This window comes from Callithrix jacchus, chromosome 10, assembly GCF_049354715.1.
Source record: "Callithrix jacchus isolate 240 chromosome 10, calJac240_pri, whole genome shotgun sequence".
Taxonomy (NCBI): Eukaryota; Metazoa; Chordata; class Mammalia; order Primates; family Cebidae; genus Callithrix; species Callithrix jacchus.
In genome coordinates, this window is record NC_133511.1 from 114,963,334 (window position 1) to 114,978,739 (window position 15,406).

Consider the following 15,406-nt stretch of genomic DNA (forward strand, 5'->3'; position numbering starts at 1 on the left):
CACGCCTGTAATCTCAGCACTTTGGGAGGAGGTGGGTGGATCATTTGAGGTCAGGAGTTAGAGATCAGCCTGGTTAACATGGCAAAACCCTGTCTCTACTAAAAATACAAAAGTGAGTCAGGCATTGTGGTGCCTGCCTGTAATCCCAGCTACTTGGGACGCTGAGGCAGGAGAATCACCTGAACCTGGGAGGCAGAGGTTGCAGTGAGCTGAGATCGCACTACTGCACTCCAGCCTGGGTGACAGAGTGAGACTCCATTTCAATAAATAAAGTGTCATGCAAGGCAAGTATTACCTCATTTAACTCATTTTTAAAAACCTAATGAGGTAGGTGGTTGATATCCCATTGTCCAAGTGAGACAACCAAGACGCTGTGTGGCTGCTGACCTCCCTGCAACACCGTCCAGATTGGATCAGTGCCCTGTATACACTCTCTTGCAGCTCTAGGGGCTTGTCCTTATTACAGTTAGTTATCTGTGAGATTACTTGGTTAATGGATTAACCTTTATCTTTCTTCACGATGGCAAAAGCTGTATTTTTTTTTTTTTGAGATGGAGTCTCGCTCTGTCCCCCAGGCTGGAGTACAGTGGCAAGATCTTGGCTCACTGCAACTTCTGCCGTCCAGGTTCAAGCAATTCTCTTGCCTTGGCCTCCCATGTAGCTGGGACTACAGGTGCACGCCGCCATGCCCAGCTAATTTTGTATTATTTTTAGTAGAGATGGGGTTTCACCGTGTTGCCCTGGCTGATCGCAAACTCCTGAGCTCAGGCAATCTGCCCACCTCGGCCTCCCAAAGGGCTGGGATTACAGGCGTGAGCCACCTCGCCCGGCCAAGGCTGCATCTCTTTACTCACCATCGTATCCTTGGTGCCTAGTACAGTGCCTGGCACATAGTATGTCCTCAATAAATATATGTTGAAGTAATCAGTGGTTAAGTAACTTGCTCAGGTAAATAACTGGGTTAGGATTCAAATCCAGTTCTTTCCGGCACCAAACTTCTCTCCCCTCCCATGTGCCTGCTTGTGTGTCAAGAATGGTGCTGTCCAGGTGCAGATCAAATCAGAGTGAAGCATAGATCCTGCAGCCAAACTGCTTACAACCTAATTTGTAAGATGAGATAAATCTAGGTCAAACAAAAGGAGAAGGGTTAAGGCCAAGCTATGAAACACGCTCTGCTAATTCACAAGGAAGTCCATCCATAGTAAAAGAGAGCAGAAAAGACTCCATGAACCAAGGAGCTGATTCCTACCTGGATGGAAAGGTGCAACCAGAAGGGAAGGAAATAGGCATTCCAAGTAGAAGGAACAGCTTGAGCAAAGGTGTAGGGGTTGGGCAACCTTGGCATATGCACAGGACGGTGTTATTTCCTTCATAACTAAAGTTCGCAGTGCACACATTGGGAAGAAATGAGACAAACAAGGAAGAATGCATTTCATCTTGAGCTGAGGATGGAGATAACCCTCCCCTGTCTCCATTGATTTAAAAAGACAGAAGCAGGAATCAAGGAATACTCAACAAGGGGCTAGACAGGAGCTTCGAGCTGGTCTCTGCCCACTCCCATCCCCAGGCCCCGCTTGTAGAACCCCTCTGGCTGTTGGACAGAGAATCGCCATCAGAAGGTGATGAGAGGGAGCCCATTCTTGGAAGCCAGTTGACTGCTCAGGGACCCTCACCCCTAGGGAAGCCTCTCTTTTAGGTCACATAATCCGGGATCTGAAATCCACAGCTTAGGGGCCCAGAAAATTTCATTTCATCACCATTCACTGGACGAATAGAGCAGGATCTGAGAGAGCGGGTTCTGGGGTCAGACAGTCCAAGTCAGACTCAAAGTGACTGGGTCTAGCACTTAACAGCTGTGAGTTGTGTCTCTGGACAAGTTAACCTTTCTGTACCTCATTATTGTCATTTATGAAGTAGAGATAACAATGCCTACCTCACCGCTTAGTGAGAGGAATGGATGAGATAATTCCCATGCAGCATGCGTGCTGTGAGCTGCCCATCCACCTCACCCCTTCCTGTGGTTTCTGGGATTCCACTTCCTATGGCTCTTGGTGGAGGGCAAGCCTCTCATTTCTGAAGACAAATGTGTCTAATGGATTTCCAGCTTCCTTTGTAGCTAAGGCGTATGACTAGGCTCTGTCAAAGAGAAGAGGCATCTGTTTAAGACTTTGAGTCTGGGGCTAGTGACCAAAAAGATGGAGGCCAAGAAGGCCTCTCTCTGGCAGTGGCATTGGCAAGATGGAGTTCCTGGAGCTGCAGTACCCACAGAGGTGCTACAGGGCATGTCGATCCGGGGTGCGAGCCTTGCAACATCCAGGGTGCCAGCCACGGGGTCTAGGTCTCAGCGGCAGTGGATCCTCCCTGCACCTGTTCTGCAGCCTGACTTTGATGCCATGTCTGGATTTCTGGCTCTGCCTGCAATTTAATGAGCTACTCCTTTTCCTTTCAGTCCTGGATTCTTCTACTCATATCAGCCAAGGAGCGTTTCCGTTGCCTGCCATTAAGAGCCCTGGCCGATGCAACATTTAGCACAGAAGCTGGCATTTGGTTATTGCTTGGTAAGTGAATGCTACCCGGGGTCTTTGAGTGTGACCAACATTAATCAAACTCTCAGGAGACCGATGTCTACATGTGGTGCCAATGACGTAAATTAGGTTGAACGGTCCTCACAGTGGCCCACTTGCCCAGGCTCTCTGATGAGCACGTTCTTTCCCTGCATCACAACTATGGTGTGCTCAGGACTTGGATTTTGAACGGGAACAAAGAGCTGGAGGCCTTGGGGTCCAGTGCCTTTGAGCAAGAGAACCAATACCCATCATCCCCAAGAAATGTGGACTCAATATGGCAGGATCCCGAGTCTCAGGGACCCTCTCTCTAGCCCTAAATTTACTACAGAGCTTGGAGGTCCCTAAACAGACTCAATCCTCTCCACACCAACACTCCCAAAGGGGACCCAGATCACCTCTGCATTTCATCTTTTCTGATCTCATTCTCGGGGGCTCATCCCAACTTTAGGCTTGTGGGAAAGCATGCTGTAGCTCCTGGCATAACCTGTCCAGGGTCAGACCTGGTACTGAGGGGTCTGCCCTGCTACAAGGGTGGGCTGCTGCAGCAGCAGAAAAACATGTGTGCACCAGGCAGAGCAGGGATCACCTTGGAGATGGTGCCAATAGCAAGGAGCTCTTGGGATGCTTGTCCCGTGCCCAACCCCCAACACATGGCAGTTTAAAGACTAAGAAAACCACCACAGCTGCAGAGATGCAGCTCACACCATTCAGCCCTCACCTGTACCTGCATCCCTCCCCACACCCTGCATCGCTCGGAGCCTCTCAACCTGGAAACTATGAATAAGCTTCAAGGGATCATGAACCCTGCAATCATAGACAACATATGGTGTGGTGTTTCTAGGGTGAGGGCCCAAACCCTCCATGAGATTCTTTGATGACTTCCCAAAAGGCAAGAGAACCTCTAACTTTACTGGGTTATTTTTTCTGGAAGAACCAAGAATGACAGCCCACTGTTCTTCACCAATAAAGCCCTACATGACCCTTGCGATAGGCAGAATTCTGTTGTCCCCTGGTGCACTCTGCGTAATCCCTGGGACGGTAAATACGACGGATTTTACTCCTGTGATTGTGTGATGTTACACGCCACAGTTGACTTTAAGAAAAAGGGACTGCCCTGTCTGAGTCTGAGTCTGACCTAATCAGGTGATTCTGTAAAAGGGACGGGGCTCTCTTCCTGAAGTCAGAGATTCCAACTATGAGAGTGATTCCATCCAAGGGAGATTCTCCATTGTTGGCTTTCAGGATGGAAAAGACCACACACATGGCAAGGAATGTGGGCAGCCTTGAGGACCTGAGAGCAGCCCTCATCTGACAGCAAGAAAACAGGACCTCAGCCCTGCAACCCCAGGGAGCAGAATTCTGCCACAACTACATGAACCTGGAAGAGAACCCTAAACTCTAGATGAGCATGCAGCCCAGACCACATCTTGATTTTAGCTTTGTAAGCCCTGAGCAGAAAACCCAGCCATGCTGGGCTCACACTGCTGATGTACTCATGCGGAGTTAATAAATATGAGTTGTTTGCAGGTGCTGGATTTGTGGCAATTTCTTATGCAGAATAGAAGACTAGTGCAGCCCTCAAGGCTCATCTCCCTCTATGGTGAAATTTACAGTTGGTGGGGAATTGGCAGAGAAGGGTCCCACAAGAATGGGCTGAGGAGCTGCTGGAAAATAACCCAGGGACAGTAGAGAGGTAAGATGGACAGAGAGAAAGAGAGGTTTTACTCAGGCCAAAGGTCTCACCATCCTCTCCCCCACACCATAAGAAGCCAGGTGGCCCTTCTAGTTGCAAGTTCTGCTCCGGGGCACTCTGCCCACCCTCAGAAAAGTGATGGACTCCAGACACCTGACCTCTGGGGCTGATCAACTGCTTGTTAACTGGCCTTGGCCAACATCCCCATGGGGCAGATAAGAGGTGGTGAAAGGGCTAATGCCGCCCCAGGGGTGAGTGGCCCGGGAGATATGAACTGGGATGTTGCTCTGTGAAATCTGCCTGGACAACAGTTTACCCTGACACTTCCCCATTTGGATGCCCCAGTGATTAACATAGACCAAGACAATTGGCATGTGAGATCTGGAAGACTCCTCAGAGACTAGCCAGCCCAGTACTTATGTCTCAGATGTGCTCTTCCCACTTCCTCAGGAAATGACATTATCCTCCTTCCCCTCCAGGTACCTCTGCTCCCAGACACCATGAACACTCAGTGAGCTTAGAAGGAATATGTCTTTGAAGTGATTGTTTCCCCTGCCCCACCTTCCACCTTCCTCCATCCATCTACTTTTCCCCATCTCTGTTGCTACCTCACTAGCCCCTGCTACCATATTTGATAACATGTATCAAAGACCCTTGTCGGGCCGGGCGCGGTGGCTCAAGCCTGTAATCCCAGCACTTTGGGAGGCCGAGGCGGGTGGATCACGAGGTCAAGAGATCAAGACCATCCCTGTCAACATGGTGAAACCTCATCTCTACTAAAAATACAAAAAATTAGCTGGGCGTGGTAGCACGTGCCTGTAATCCCGGCTACTCGGGAGGCTGAGGCAGGAGAATTGCCTGAACCCAGGAGGCGGAGGTTGCGGTGAGCCGAGATCGTGCCATTGTGCTCCAGCCTGGGTAACAAAGAGCGAAACTCCATCTCAAAAAAAAAAAAAAAAAAAAGACCCTTGTCCCCAGGCCTCCCGTTCAAAGTCTTCCCACACAATAGCGATTAACCCAAACCTGTTACCACAATTTGCAAAATCTTTCATGATCTGGCTCTCATCTACCAGCTCAAACTCACTGGAATGACAAGTGACCCTTGTCATATCACACTGATTCCAGCTCCATTGGCCAAGCTAAAGCATTTGCACTGGTTAAAAGGCCTCCTCAGACAAGCCTTCTCCGAGAACTCTTTCTAAAAGAAGCCCACCCACTCCACTCTCCTATTTGGTAGTTTTGTTCCACATCGTCACATTTATTTCCACCAGAGCATTTACCAAAATGATACGATCATGCTTTCCTACTGGTTTCTTATTTACTGTCTTTCTCCTTCCGTAGAAAGTAAACTTCATGACAACAGGGGACCTCGTCTGTCTTGTTCACTGCCTGTAACTCTGCCCAGGTCATAGAAGGAGTTTTTCCATTACATAATGAATTAATTAATTTACTAATCAACTTGAACTTTACCTTCTGGAGAAAGTTTGCTGAGTTTAGGTCAGAGTACAAGTCCATTTATTTAGATTCTACGGGAATTTTCTGAGTCTTATCCACCATGGACACCAGCCTCCGCCAGGCTCTGGATCACTGATTGATTGATTCATTCATTCATTAAATACTTAAAGAGAATCTCTAGTTTCAGGGGAGGTTTAAAGTCGCTAATGAAGAAGGCAAACAGAATGAACGTATTAGTAAAATGGGGCAATGTATTGAGGGGATACTCAGAAGTGTAGAACTAACACGAATGGAAGACACACACGTTTTCAGTGCTGCCAAGGTCACATAAAGGGCGAGGGCAGGCAGAGAAGGCCTCCTTGAGAAGATAATGCTTAGCCTGGGCTCAAAGGACTGATAGACAGCATAAGCTAAGCAGAGAAGTAGGGTGGCATTTCTAGGGGCTAACCATGGTCTGGTAGTGCTGGAATTTGAGCCAGGATATGAATGATTTTCTGTTTCTTGGAGGTTAAGTCAATGAGTGAGCTGGCCTCTGCTTTGAACTGAAGCCAGGCTCCTCCAGCAAGAGGTGTAGACTTGCTGGCCACTTCCTCAACACCTTCTTCCTCCTCACACCATAGCAATCTTGTTTCTGCTATCCCTATTGCTCCACCAAAACTGCTTTTGCCAAGGTGCCCCCTGACCACCCCATTGCTACACCCAACAGATACTGTTCGGTTATTACCCTACTTGACCTCTGCAGTAGTGACACCCCTTCACTTCCTTCTTCTTAAGAACTGCTTCCCCTCCTAAACAGCTTTGTGGCCATTCCCTCCCAGTTTCTGCTGGCGGGCTTCTCTTCTCCTTCTGGATGGTTAAATATTGAGGTTTCCCGGCTTCCTGATGCACATCTCTCCTAACTCTGCACACCCTCATGGGTTATGTCATCTACTCCCATGGCTCAAGCTACCAAAAATATATGCAGATCATTCCCAAGTCTTCATCTCCAACCCCAGGCCTACTTCTGAGCTGCAGACTCCTGCACATGGTCACCCAAGATGCTTCTCCACTTGGATGTACCATTGAGTATTGTGAGTTCAACACATCTCAGACTCCACTTCACACACACACACACATACACACACACACAAACCTGCTCCACTTTTTGTGGTCACTTTCTCAGGAGAAATCATCTTCCAACTAGACCTGCAAGGCGAGACTCTGGGCCTCTTTCCCCTCGTGCCCATCATTCACACATTAGTAACTCATAGTGCTTTCTTCACCATCTCATCCAGCCACCCAGCCCCATTTCCTCTGCCACTTTCCTAGTCACCTGCTGACCATTTTTCACCTGGATCATTTCAGTGGCTCCCAAATTACTTTCCCTGCCTCCAGTCTTACCACCCTCCTCCACCTCCGATGCACTGTCCACAAGCAGCCAACTTGAGTTTTCAAACACCAGAGCTAATCACACGAGCACTTTCCAATTACCCCTTCTTGCTCTCAGGCACAGTCTCCTTATGTTTTAGCCCCTACTCACCCAAACCTCTCAACACTATGGACACTTGGGATTAGATACTTCTTTGTTACAGGGGCCTGTCCCTCGCATTGTTAGATGTTTAGCAGCCTCTCAGACCTCTACCAAAAAGATGCTAGTGCTACCTTCTCTGCTGGGCTGTGACAATCAAAAAATATCTCCAGACATTGCCAAATTCCCCTCAGAAGCAAAACTATGCCCTGTTGAGAACCACTTCTTGACAACCTCAATTCTCTCCCTCACCACACACACCTAGGGCTCCAATCACGTTGAACACCCTGCTGTTTTCCTAACATGAGACGATCGCCCGTATTTTGTCACATGTCATTTCATCTGCCCAGAATGCCCTTTCCTCCCTAACCACTGTGCTCATTCCTTGTCTTCACTGAAGTTTCAGCCAAGGATCCCGTCTTCCAGGAAGCCTGCCTTGGCTCTCCCAGAGAAAGGTAGAAAGGAGACTAATCAGGGCTTCTCTCTTGTCCAGCCCCTTTCCCACCTCACTGTAACAATCTTCTGGCTGTTTTCCCAGAAGAGCCAGAGTTTGCCTCCTTCGCCTGTGCCTCTGTGGTCCTGCACAGTTCCAGAAACAGAGCAGAGGCTCAATTCATGTTTGCTGTGCAAGTGAATAAATGAAGAAAGGCAATTTTTGTTTAACTTTGTCAAAGATTGAGCTGGGCTCCCTGAAATGAGATCTTAGGCAGGAATTTTAATAACAATAACAACAGCAGCGACTAACATTTAGGAAGTGTTTCTAGGTGCTAGGTATGTTTAAGTGCTCCATAGCATTGAGTCTTCCAAACAACTCTGTGATGCATGTGCATTACACTCCCTAAGTTACAGACAAAGGCTGATCCTGGGAACAGTTAAGTCACTTTGCAGGTAAGTGTCAGAGGCAGGATCTGAACGTGGAGGCTGCACTCTTGTCCATGCCTCACTTCCCTGTGGTGCTGAATAACCAGTGCAAAGCCACTGCATACATTCCTTAATGTACCTTACCCTGTACGTTGCATGGGGCAGGTGTTGATTTAGAAAGCACAAAGAATGTGGTCCTTGGATTTTAAAAGACCCTGGTTCCAGTTTCAGCTTTCTGCATATGGCTTGTCGGTTTTCCCAACACCATTTATTAAATTGGTAATCCTTTCCCCATTGCTTGTTTCTGTCAGGTTTGTCAAAGATCAGATGGTTGTAGATGTGTGGCGTTATTTGTGAGGCCTCTGATCTGTTTCATTCGTCTGTATCTCTCACGCCAGTTAGAATGTCGATCATTAAACAACAGGTGACAACAGATGCTGGAGAGGATGTGGAGAAATAGGAGTGCTTTTACACTGTTGGTGGGAGTGTAAATTAGTTCAACCATTGTGGAAGACAGTGTGGCAATTCCTCAAGGATCTAGAAATAGAAATACCATTTGACCCAGCAATCCCATTACTGAGTATATATCCAAAGGATTATGAATCGTTCTATTATAAAGTGAGAGTACATGGACACAGGGAGAGGAACATCACACACTGGGGCCTGTCACGGGTGAGGGGTTAGGTCAGGGATAGCAGGGGATGGGGGGATAGGGGAGGGATAACATTAGGAGAAACACCTAATGTAGATGATGGGGTGATGGATGCAGCAAACCACCATTGCATGTGTATACCTATGTAACAAACTTGCACGCTCTCTGCATGTACCCCAGAACTTAAAGTATAATAAAATAAATAAATAAAAATTAAAAAAAAATTTTATAAGACCCTGGTTCCATTCTTGGCTCTGCTGCCCATGAGCTGGACCACCTTGGGAGTTCCCTCCTCCCCCGTCTCCTGCAGCTCATGTGTGACTGTGAAGGATGACCACCTTGCCGATATTGCAGGCCTTGGGGAGGGCCAACTGGAATGTGGTGGTATAATAATCTGCTAAGTGCCGGAAACATGGTGCCCCACAAATAAACAACAATCCTATGTTAGGGATAGAAAAAGCGAGGCTTGGAAAGTTTAAGCGATGGTCCAAATTTTGCATGCCAGGAAATGGTGGAGCCTGGAAAAGAACTCCAACTCTTCTGTCATCCATGAGGAGATATTTTCTGAGCCTCTTCTACATAAATGCTCATTACTGTGTGAGACACACCACAGTCCCCACCCTCAGGGAGCCAAGTCATGAGTACCTGGAATTATAACTCTGCTCTCTGCAGCTAGAAGCTTAGAGCTGGGATTGTAGGTTGAATATCTCTCTCTCTCTCTCTCTCTCTCTCTCTCTCTCTCTCTCTCTCTCTATCTATCTATCTCTATCTCTCCCTGCCCCTTATGTGTCCAATATTTATTGAGCCTCCATTCTGTACCAAATACGGTACAAAGTACAGTAAGCAATAAAAAATACAGTTACGGCCTGCGAGGAGTTCCCTAATGAAAGCCTAATGGAAGACACACCTTCATATTTTTTGAATCATATGATGGTACATTAAACTGCAACATGACAAGCTCTATGCCAGAAAAGTCCCTGGTGTTATGAAAACCAGTACTAGGTAACAGTACAGAAGAAAAGGGATGTCTGATCTGAGAGCTGAGGGAACTATAGGAGTTAGCCGTAGGTTGGGTAGGACGCATTCTACAGAAAACAAATAAAACTGTTTCACTGTCATATAGCATGCTTGACCTGCAATGCGATTTTGCATACGTAATAAAAATTAGTAGCTGTCATTCATGAAGGACCTACTATGTGCCAGGGCCATAGATTTTTCACATGGAGCCTCACTTATCCTTATTACCCTCTGAGGTAGGCACTATAGGTAGTAAACAAAGGCACTAAGACACTTCATGCCTCCTGCAAAGACGCCCGATCTGAGAATGTGATAATGGGACCCATAGCTGTCTGGTTGCACTCTGCCCCAGCCCAGGGCTCTGAAAGGAATTCACAGCCCCGCCCCTGGTAATTGACATCTCTGTGCACTTGGATTCTCTTGCACTGAGTTCTGGGGAGACAAAAGTAGCACAAAAATTGAATATGAAGATTGATATTTTTCATTGACTTTGGCTTAAGATTTTTTTTTGCCTTTGAAGTTTTCCCATTCCAAATGTAAAGAACTTGTGTTGCGTCGTTGGGTGGAAATAAGCTGAGGCGAGTGCTTGCAGGAGGTTTCCCATCCTGAACTATAGCAGTGGCATTCCAGACTCCCCCAGGTGTGAAATGTGGTGCACTCTCTGCAGGGCACACAGATGTTACTGATGACACCTGCAGCCACACACAGCACACTTGCTACACAAGCCAGGTGGTTTATATTGATCACTCACCACGTGCCGAGTCCTCTGTGAAGAGCTTGATGTTCATCTAGTCACTCAATCCTTATGACTCTATAAAGTATTCCTACTGTTAGGGCCAGGCATGGTGGCTCATGCCTGTAATCCCAGCACTTTGGGAGGTGGAGGTGGGAGGGTCACAAGGTCAGGAGATGGAGACTATCCTGGCCAACATGGTGAAATCCCGTCTCTACTAAAAATGCAAAAATTAGCTGGGCTTGGTGGCGGACACCTGTAATCCAAGCTATTCAGGAAGCTGAGGCAGGAGAATTGCTTGAACCCAGGAGACGGAGGTTGTAGTGAGCCGAGATCATGCCATCGTACTCCAGCCTGGGTGACAATAGTGAGACTCTGTCTAAAAAAAAAAAAAAAGGAGAAGGAAAAATCCCTCAAAATCCCTGGATGGTCTGGTGGGAACACAAGCCAGGGTTCTGGGTTGAAGACACACTCAGATACTGTCCTATCTGTGAATTCCTTATCACCAAAGGACTAGAGCTTATGCCTAGAAGTCTGGATGGAAAACGACCTTACCAAAGAATGTCAGAGGAATGACTCACTGCTGTGCCCACGTCACACTGGAAGCATTTGAGAATCATCTATCCCCTGAGGGTTTGGCAGGAAAAAGGGCTCCCAGACATAACCACTGGGACCATCGCTCCAAGCTTTGAATTTGGGGAGGACTGCTTGAGCCTGAGAGGTCGAAGCTTCAATGAGCCGTGATCACACCACGACACTCCAGCCTGGGTGACAGAGTGAGACCCTGTCTCAAAACAAAACACAAAGAACGTTGCAGGAGGAAGGCTCTCGGGGCAGAGAGATGAGAGCTGTGCATGTGGGCCGCTTCTCCCGCTTACTCTCCTCGCGTCCATCTTTCCTAGAAATCATCTCTGATTCTCACAGAAGTGCTCTCGGCAGCACCTGGGCAGGACCCACCAGCGCCTTCAGCTAAAGCACAGTTAGCGCCAGATGATGGATGGTGATTACTGGATGTGAGGTCATTCTCTGGAGTATCCCAAGGTGCTCCTTTGTGATACGCCCGCTTGACAACAGCTCACCCGGTGTTAGTATTATTTGCACTCTCCAGGCTGCTGACCAAGGCTTCCCTCTGTCTCACCATCATCTAGGACCCACACACAGGCAGGGAAGGGGAAAGGGAGTAGGGGGTGGACAGGGATAAATAAGGTGTGGCAGAGCCATGAGATGGTTTTAAGCAGCCATTTAAACTCATGTTTTTGGCTACTGTTTGATTGCATAAGGAAAAGCTTATGAGGTCATTTTAACTGTCACATACATCCAGTCAAATGACGGGAGAGGACATATCGTGTTAACCATGATTATCTGAGTGCTGCAATGAATAGTGATATGGCTTTTTCATGCCCCTCTTTATAGTCTCATCTGTTTTACAACAATATCTTTCTTACAAGAGAATAAATGCAGGCTAGACATGGTGGCTCGTGCCTGAAATCGCAGCATTTTTGGAGGCCAAGGCAGGAGGATTGCTTGAGGCCAGGAGTTCAAGACTGCAGTTAGCTATGATGAGGCTGCATTCAACTTGGGTAATAGAGCAAGACCCAATCTCAAAAACAAACAAACAAACAAAAGAATGAACCTAAAGATAATGTCTAATTGAATGTGACCTTGGGAGTCAGATACACCTGGTTTAAATACCAGCCCTATGATGCACTAACGGATGAACTTTCTTCATCTATGAAATGGGCCTGATCATATGCACTTTTCTGGGCTAAATAGGCTTAAAGGGGATCATCACATGGAGTTTCTAGTTCATGCTGTTGGCTATTTCTTACACGGTAGGTGTTTTCCCCCTATGGAAGGGTCCAGCCTGGCACTCTGGGGGTGCGATGGGGGCCGATTCACCTCCAGTCCTTCACTACCGAGGCTGGTTGCATTGGTAGCCCGTTGCTGATTGAAATTAGAACTTGTGAAACCCCTGGTTTGCTTGCTTCCCCGTTGGTTCCACTTGAGAAAGCAGTTGCGGCAGGCGCCAGGCACAGTGGCTCCTACCCATAATCCCCACATTTTGGGAGGCCAAGGTGGGAGGATCACTTGAGCTCAGGAGTTTGACACCAGCCCGAGCAACAGAGTGAGACTCCTGATCTCAACAATAAATAAATAAATAAAATATTAGCCAGGTGTGGTGGCATGCTACTCGGGAAGCTCAGGCAGGAGATTGCTTGAGCCTGGGATGTCGAGGCTACAGTGAGCTGCGATCACACCACTGCACTCTAGCCTGAGTGACAGAGTGAGACCTTACTTCAAAATAAATAAATACATAAAGTTGGAGGAGGAAGGCTCTCAGGGCAGAACCATGAGAGCTGTGCATGTGGCTACTTCTCTCACTTACTCTCCTCTTGCCCATCTTCCCCAGAAATCATCTCTGATTCTCACAGAATAGAAATGTACTGGCTGGGAGCAGTGGCTCATCTGAGGTTGGGAGTTCAAGAACAGACTGACCAACATGGAGAAACCCCATCTCTACTAAAAATACAAAATTAGCTGGGCATAGTGGTGTATGCCTGTAATCCCAGCTACTCGGAAGGCTGAGGCAGGAGAATCGCTTGAACCTGGGAGGCAGAGGTTACGATAAGCTGAGATCATGCCATTGCACTCCAGCTTGGGCAACAGGAGAGAAACTCCATCTCAAAAAAAAAAAAAAAAAAAAAAAAAAGTGTACTCTGCACTTCCTGAGAAATACAGGCATGTTTTCTTCCTTTAAATAACAGTTTTATTGAGATAATTAACATACCATAAATCCACCCATTTTCATCACCTCACAAGAAACCCCTTCCCCATTAGCAGTCGCTACCCACAGCCTTCACACCCAGGCCTACCCAATCACGAACATACTTTCTGCCTCTACAGATTGGCCTATTCTGGACATTTTTTTTTTTTTTTTCCTGAGACGGGGTCTCACTCCATCATCACCCAGGCTGGAGTGTAGTGGCATTATCTTGGCTCACTGCAACCTCCACCTTCCAGGCTCAGGCAATTCTTGTGTCTCAGTCAACCAAGTCGCTGGGATTACAGGCACGTGCCACTACGCTCGGCTAATTTTTAGTAGAGACGGGGTTTCGCCATGTTGGCCAGGCTGGTCTCGAACTCCTGGCCTCAAGTGATCTGCCCACCTTGGCCTCCCAAAATGGTGGGATTACAGGCATGAGCCACTGCACCCTGGCCTGACATTTTATATTTAAATGAATCATTAGCGGTTCCTTATGTCTGGTTTCTTTCACTTAGTGTAAAGTTTTCAAGATTCATCCATGTTATAGCATGTGTCAGTACTTTTTTTGATTGCCAACTAATATCCCAAATATGGTACATTTCCTTTTTCCGTTCACCAACTGATGGACATTAGGCGTCATTTTTTGGCTTTAATGTATCATCTATAATGCTAGCTGTGATCTGTTCAACCCACCACGTGCCAAGCACTCGACCTAATTTGTAATCCTTACAACAGCCCAGAGAGGCACGTCTGTTTCTCCCACCATACTGACAAAGAAGTGGTGGTCCATCCAAAGTCGCAGAGCTGACAGTGTAAGTGACAGAGCTGAGATTTTTGAAAAGGTTGTTTCCACAGCACTACACGGCACCTCCCCCACCTCCGTGTGTTTTTCTGGCTCCCTCTAATTGGTTCTGAGGCCAAAACAAGCATCCACTCATTCAACGATCATTCATTCAACAAGAATTAGCTGGCACCATGTGGATGGTAAGCACAGATTAATTAGAGCCAGGCAAAACCAGACCTTGCCTCCTGGAGTTTGCTGCCCAGGCAAGGGGTGGGAGGGTCATGATTTGGAGGCAAATGCCAGTCACCAGGAAGGGTGTGACCAAGTGCCAGGGACTCAGACATGCTGGAAAGCCTGAGTAATGATTTTTGGAGAAGATGACATTTTGAGCAGGATCCCAGCAGACCAGATGGATTTCACAAGCCGAGACAGGGTGAGCCGCCCACGCAGAGGAACTGGTGCACGCACAGACCCAGGGACCAGGAATCTGGGCCCACAGGGACGGTTTCTGCCCTGCTGTTGGTAGGAGGTAAAGGGGGGCAGGGGAGAGGTTGACAGCCTTGAATGCCAGGCTATGGGCAGTGGGGAGCTGCTGAAAGTTTTTGAGCAAGGTAACAAGACCGAATCCATTCATTAGATTCGGACACTGCTCATAGACACTAGAACTCTGGTGTCTGTCTTCAGATCCAGGCTGCTGGGCCCCTGGAAATTACACCCCAATGCCCACAAGAAGAAGGAAGAGCTGCACTTTGGACCCTTCTGCACCTCCCTAGCCCCAGCACCCAGGACAGGGCCTGAACATGTGGCAGATGTTCAGTAAACATTTGTTGAATGAATGAATGGATGAAACTGCTTGCCAGCCCCCTGCCTTCCGCCCCCATCCCCTCACCTCCCACTGTTCTTTCCTAATCCCTCTCCTAGCAAGGTGGAATGAGACAGCTGGTGTGCTCCAGATTCTCCCATCCCACCCACCTGCCATGTCTCCCCCTGCACCCTTACCTTCTCCCTCCTTGCCCCCCATTCTCCCCGAGGGTCATGAGTAATCACAGGAGCAAAACCTCATGTGCTCCCACCACGTGTTAAGTAGTTGCAATGACTTTACACTCTCACAATCACCGTCAGGGATAGAAATCATTAACTGTTCTTTGCAGGTGGGGAAATTGTGACTCACAGTGGTTAAGGGACTTGCCCAGCTGCTGAGGGGCAGAGCTGAGACTCAAACTAAGACTCTGATTCCATCCAGTGCTTCTAGCTGGGAGTGTGAAGTGGGCAGCAGGGGTTCTGCTTAAGGTTAAGGGTGTGGAGAGGAAGAGGAAGCAGAGAGGTTCCCGGGGGAGGAAGTCTCTGGCCCCATGTTCCAGGACCAGTGGGGT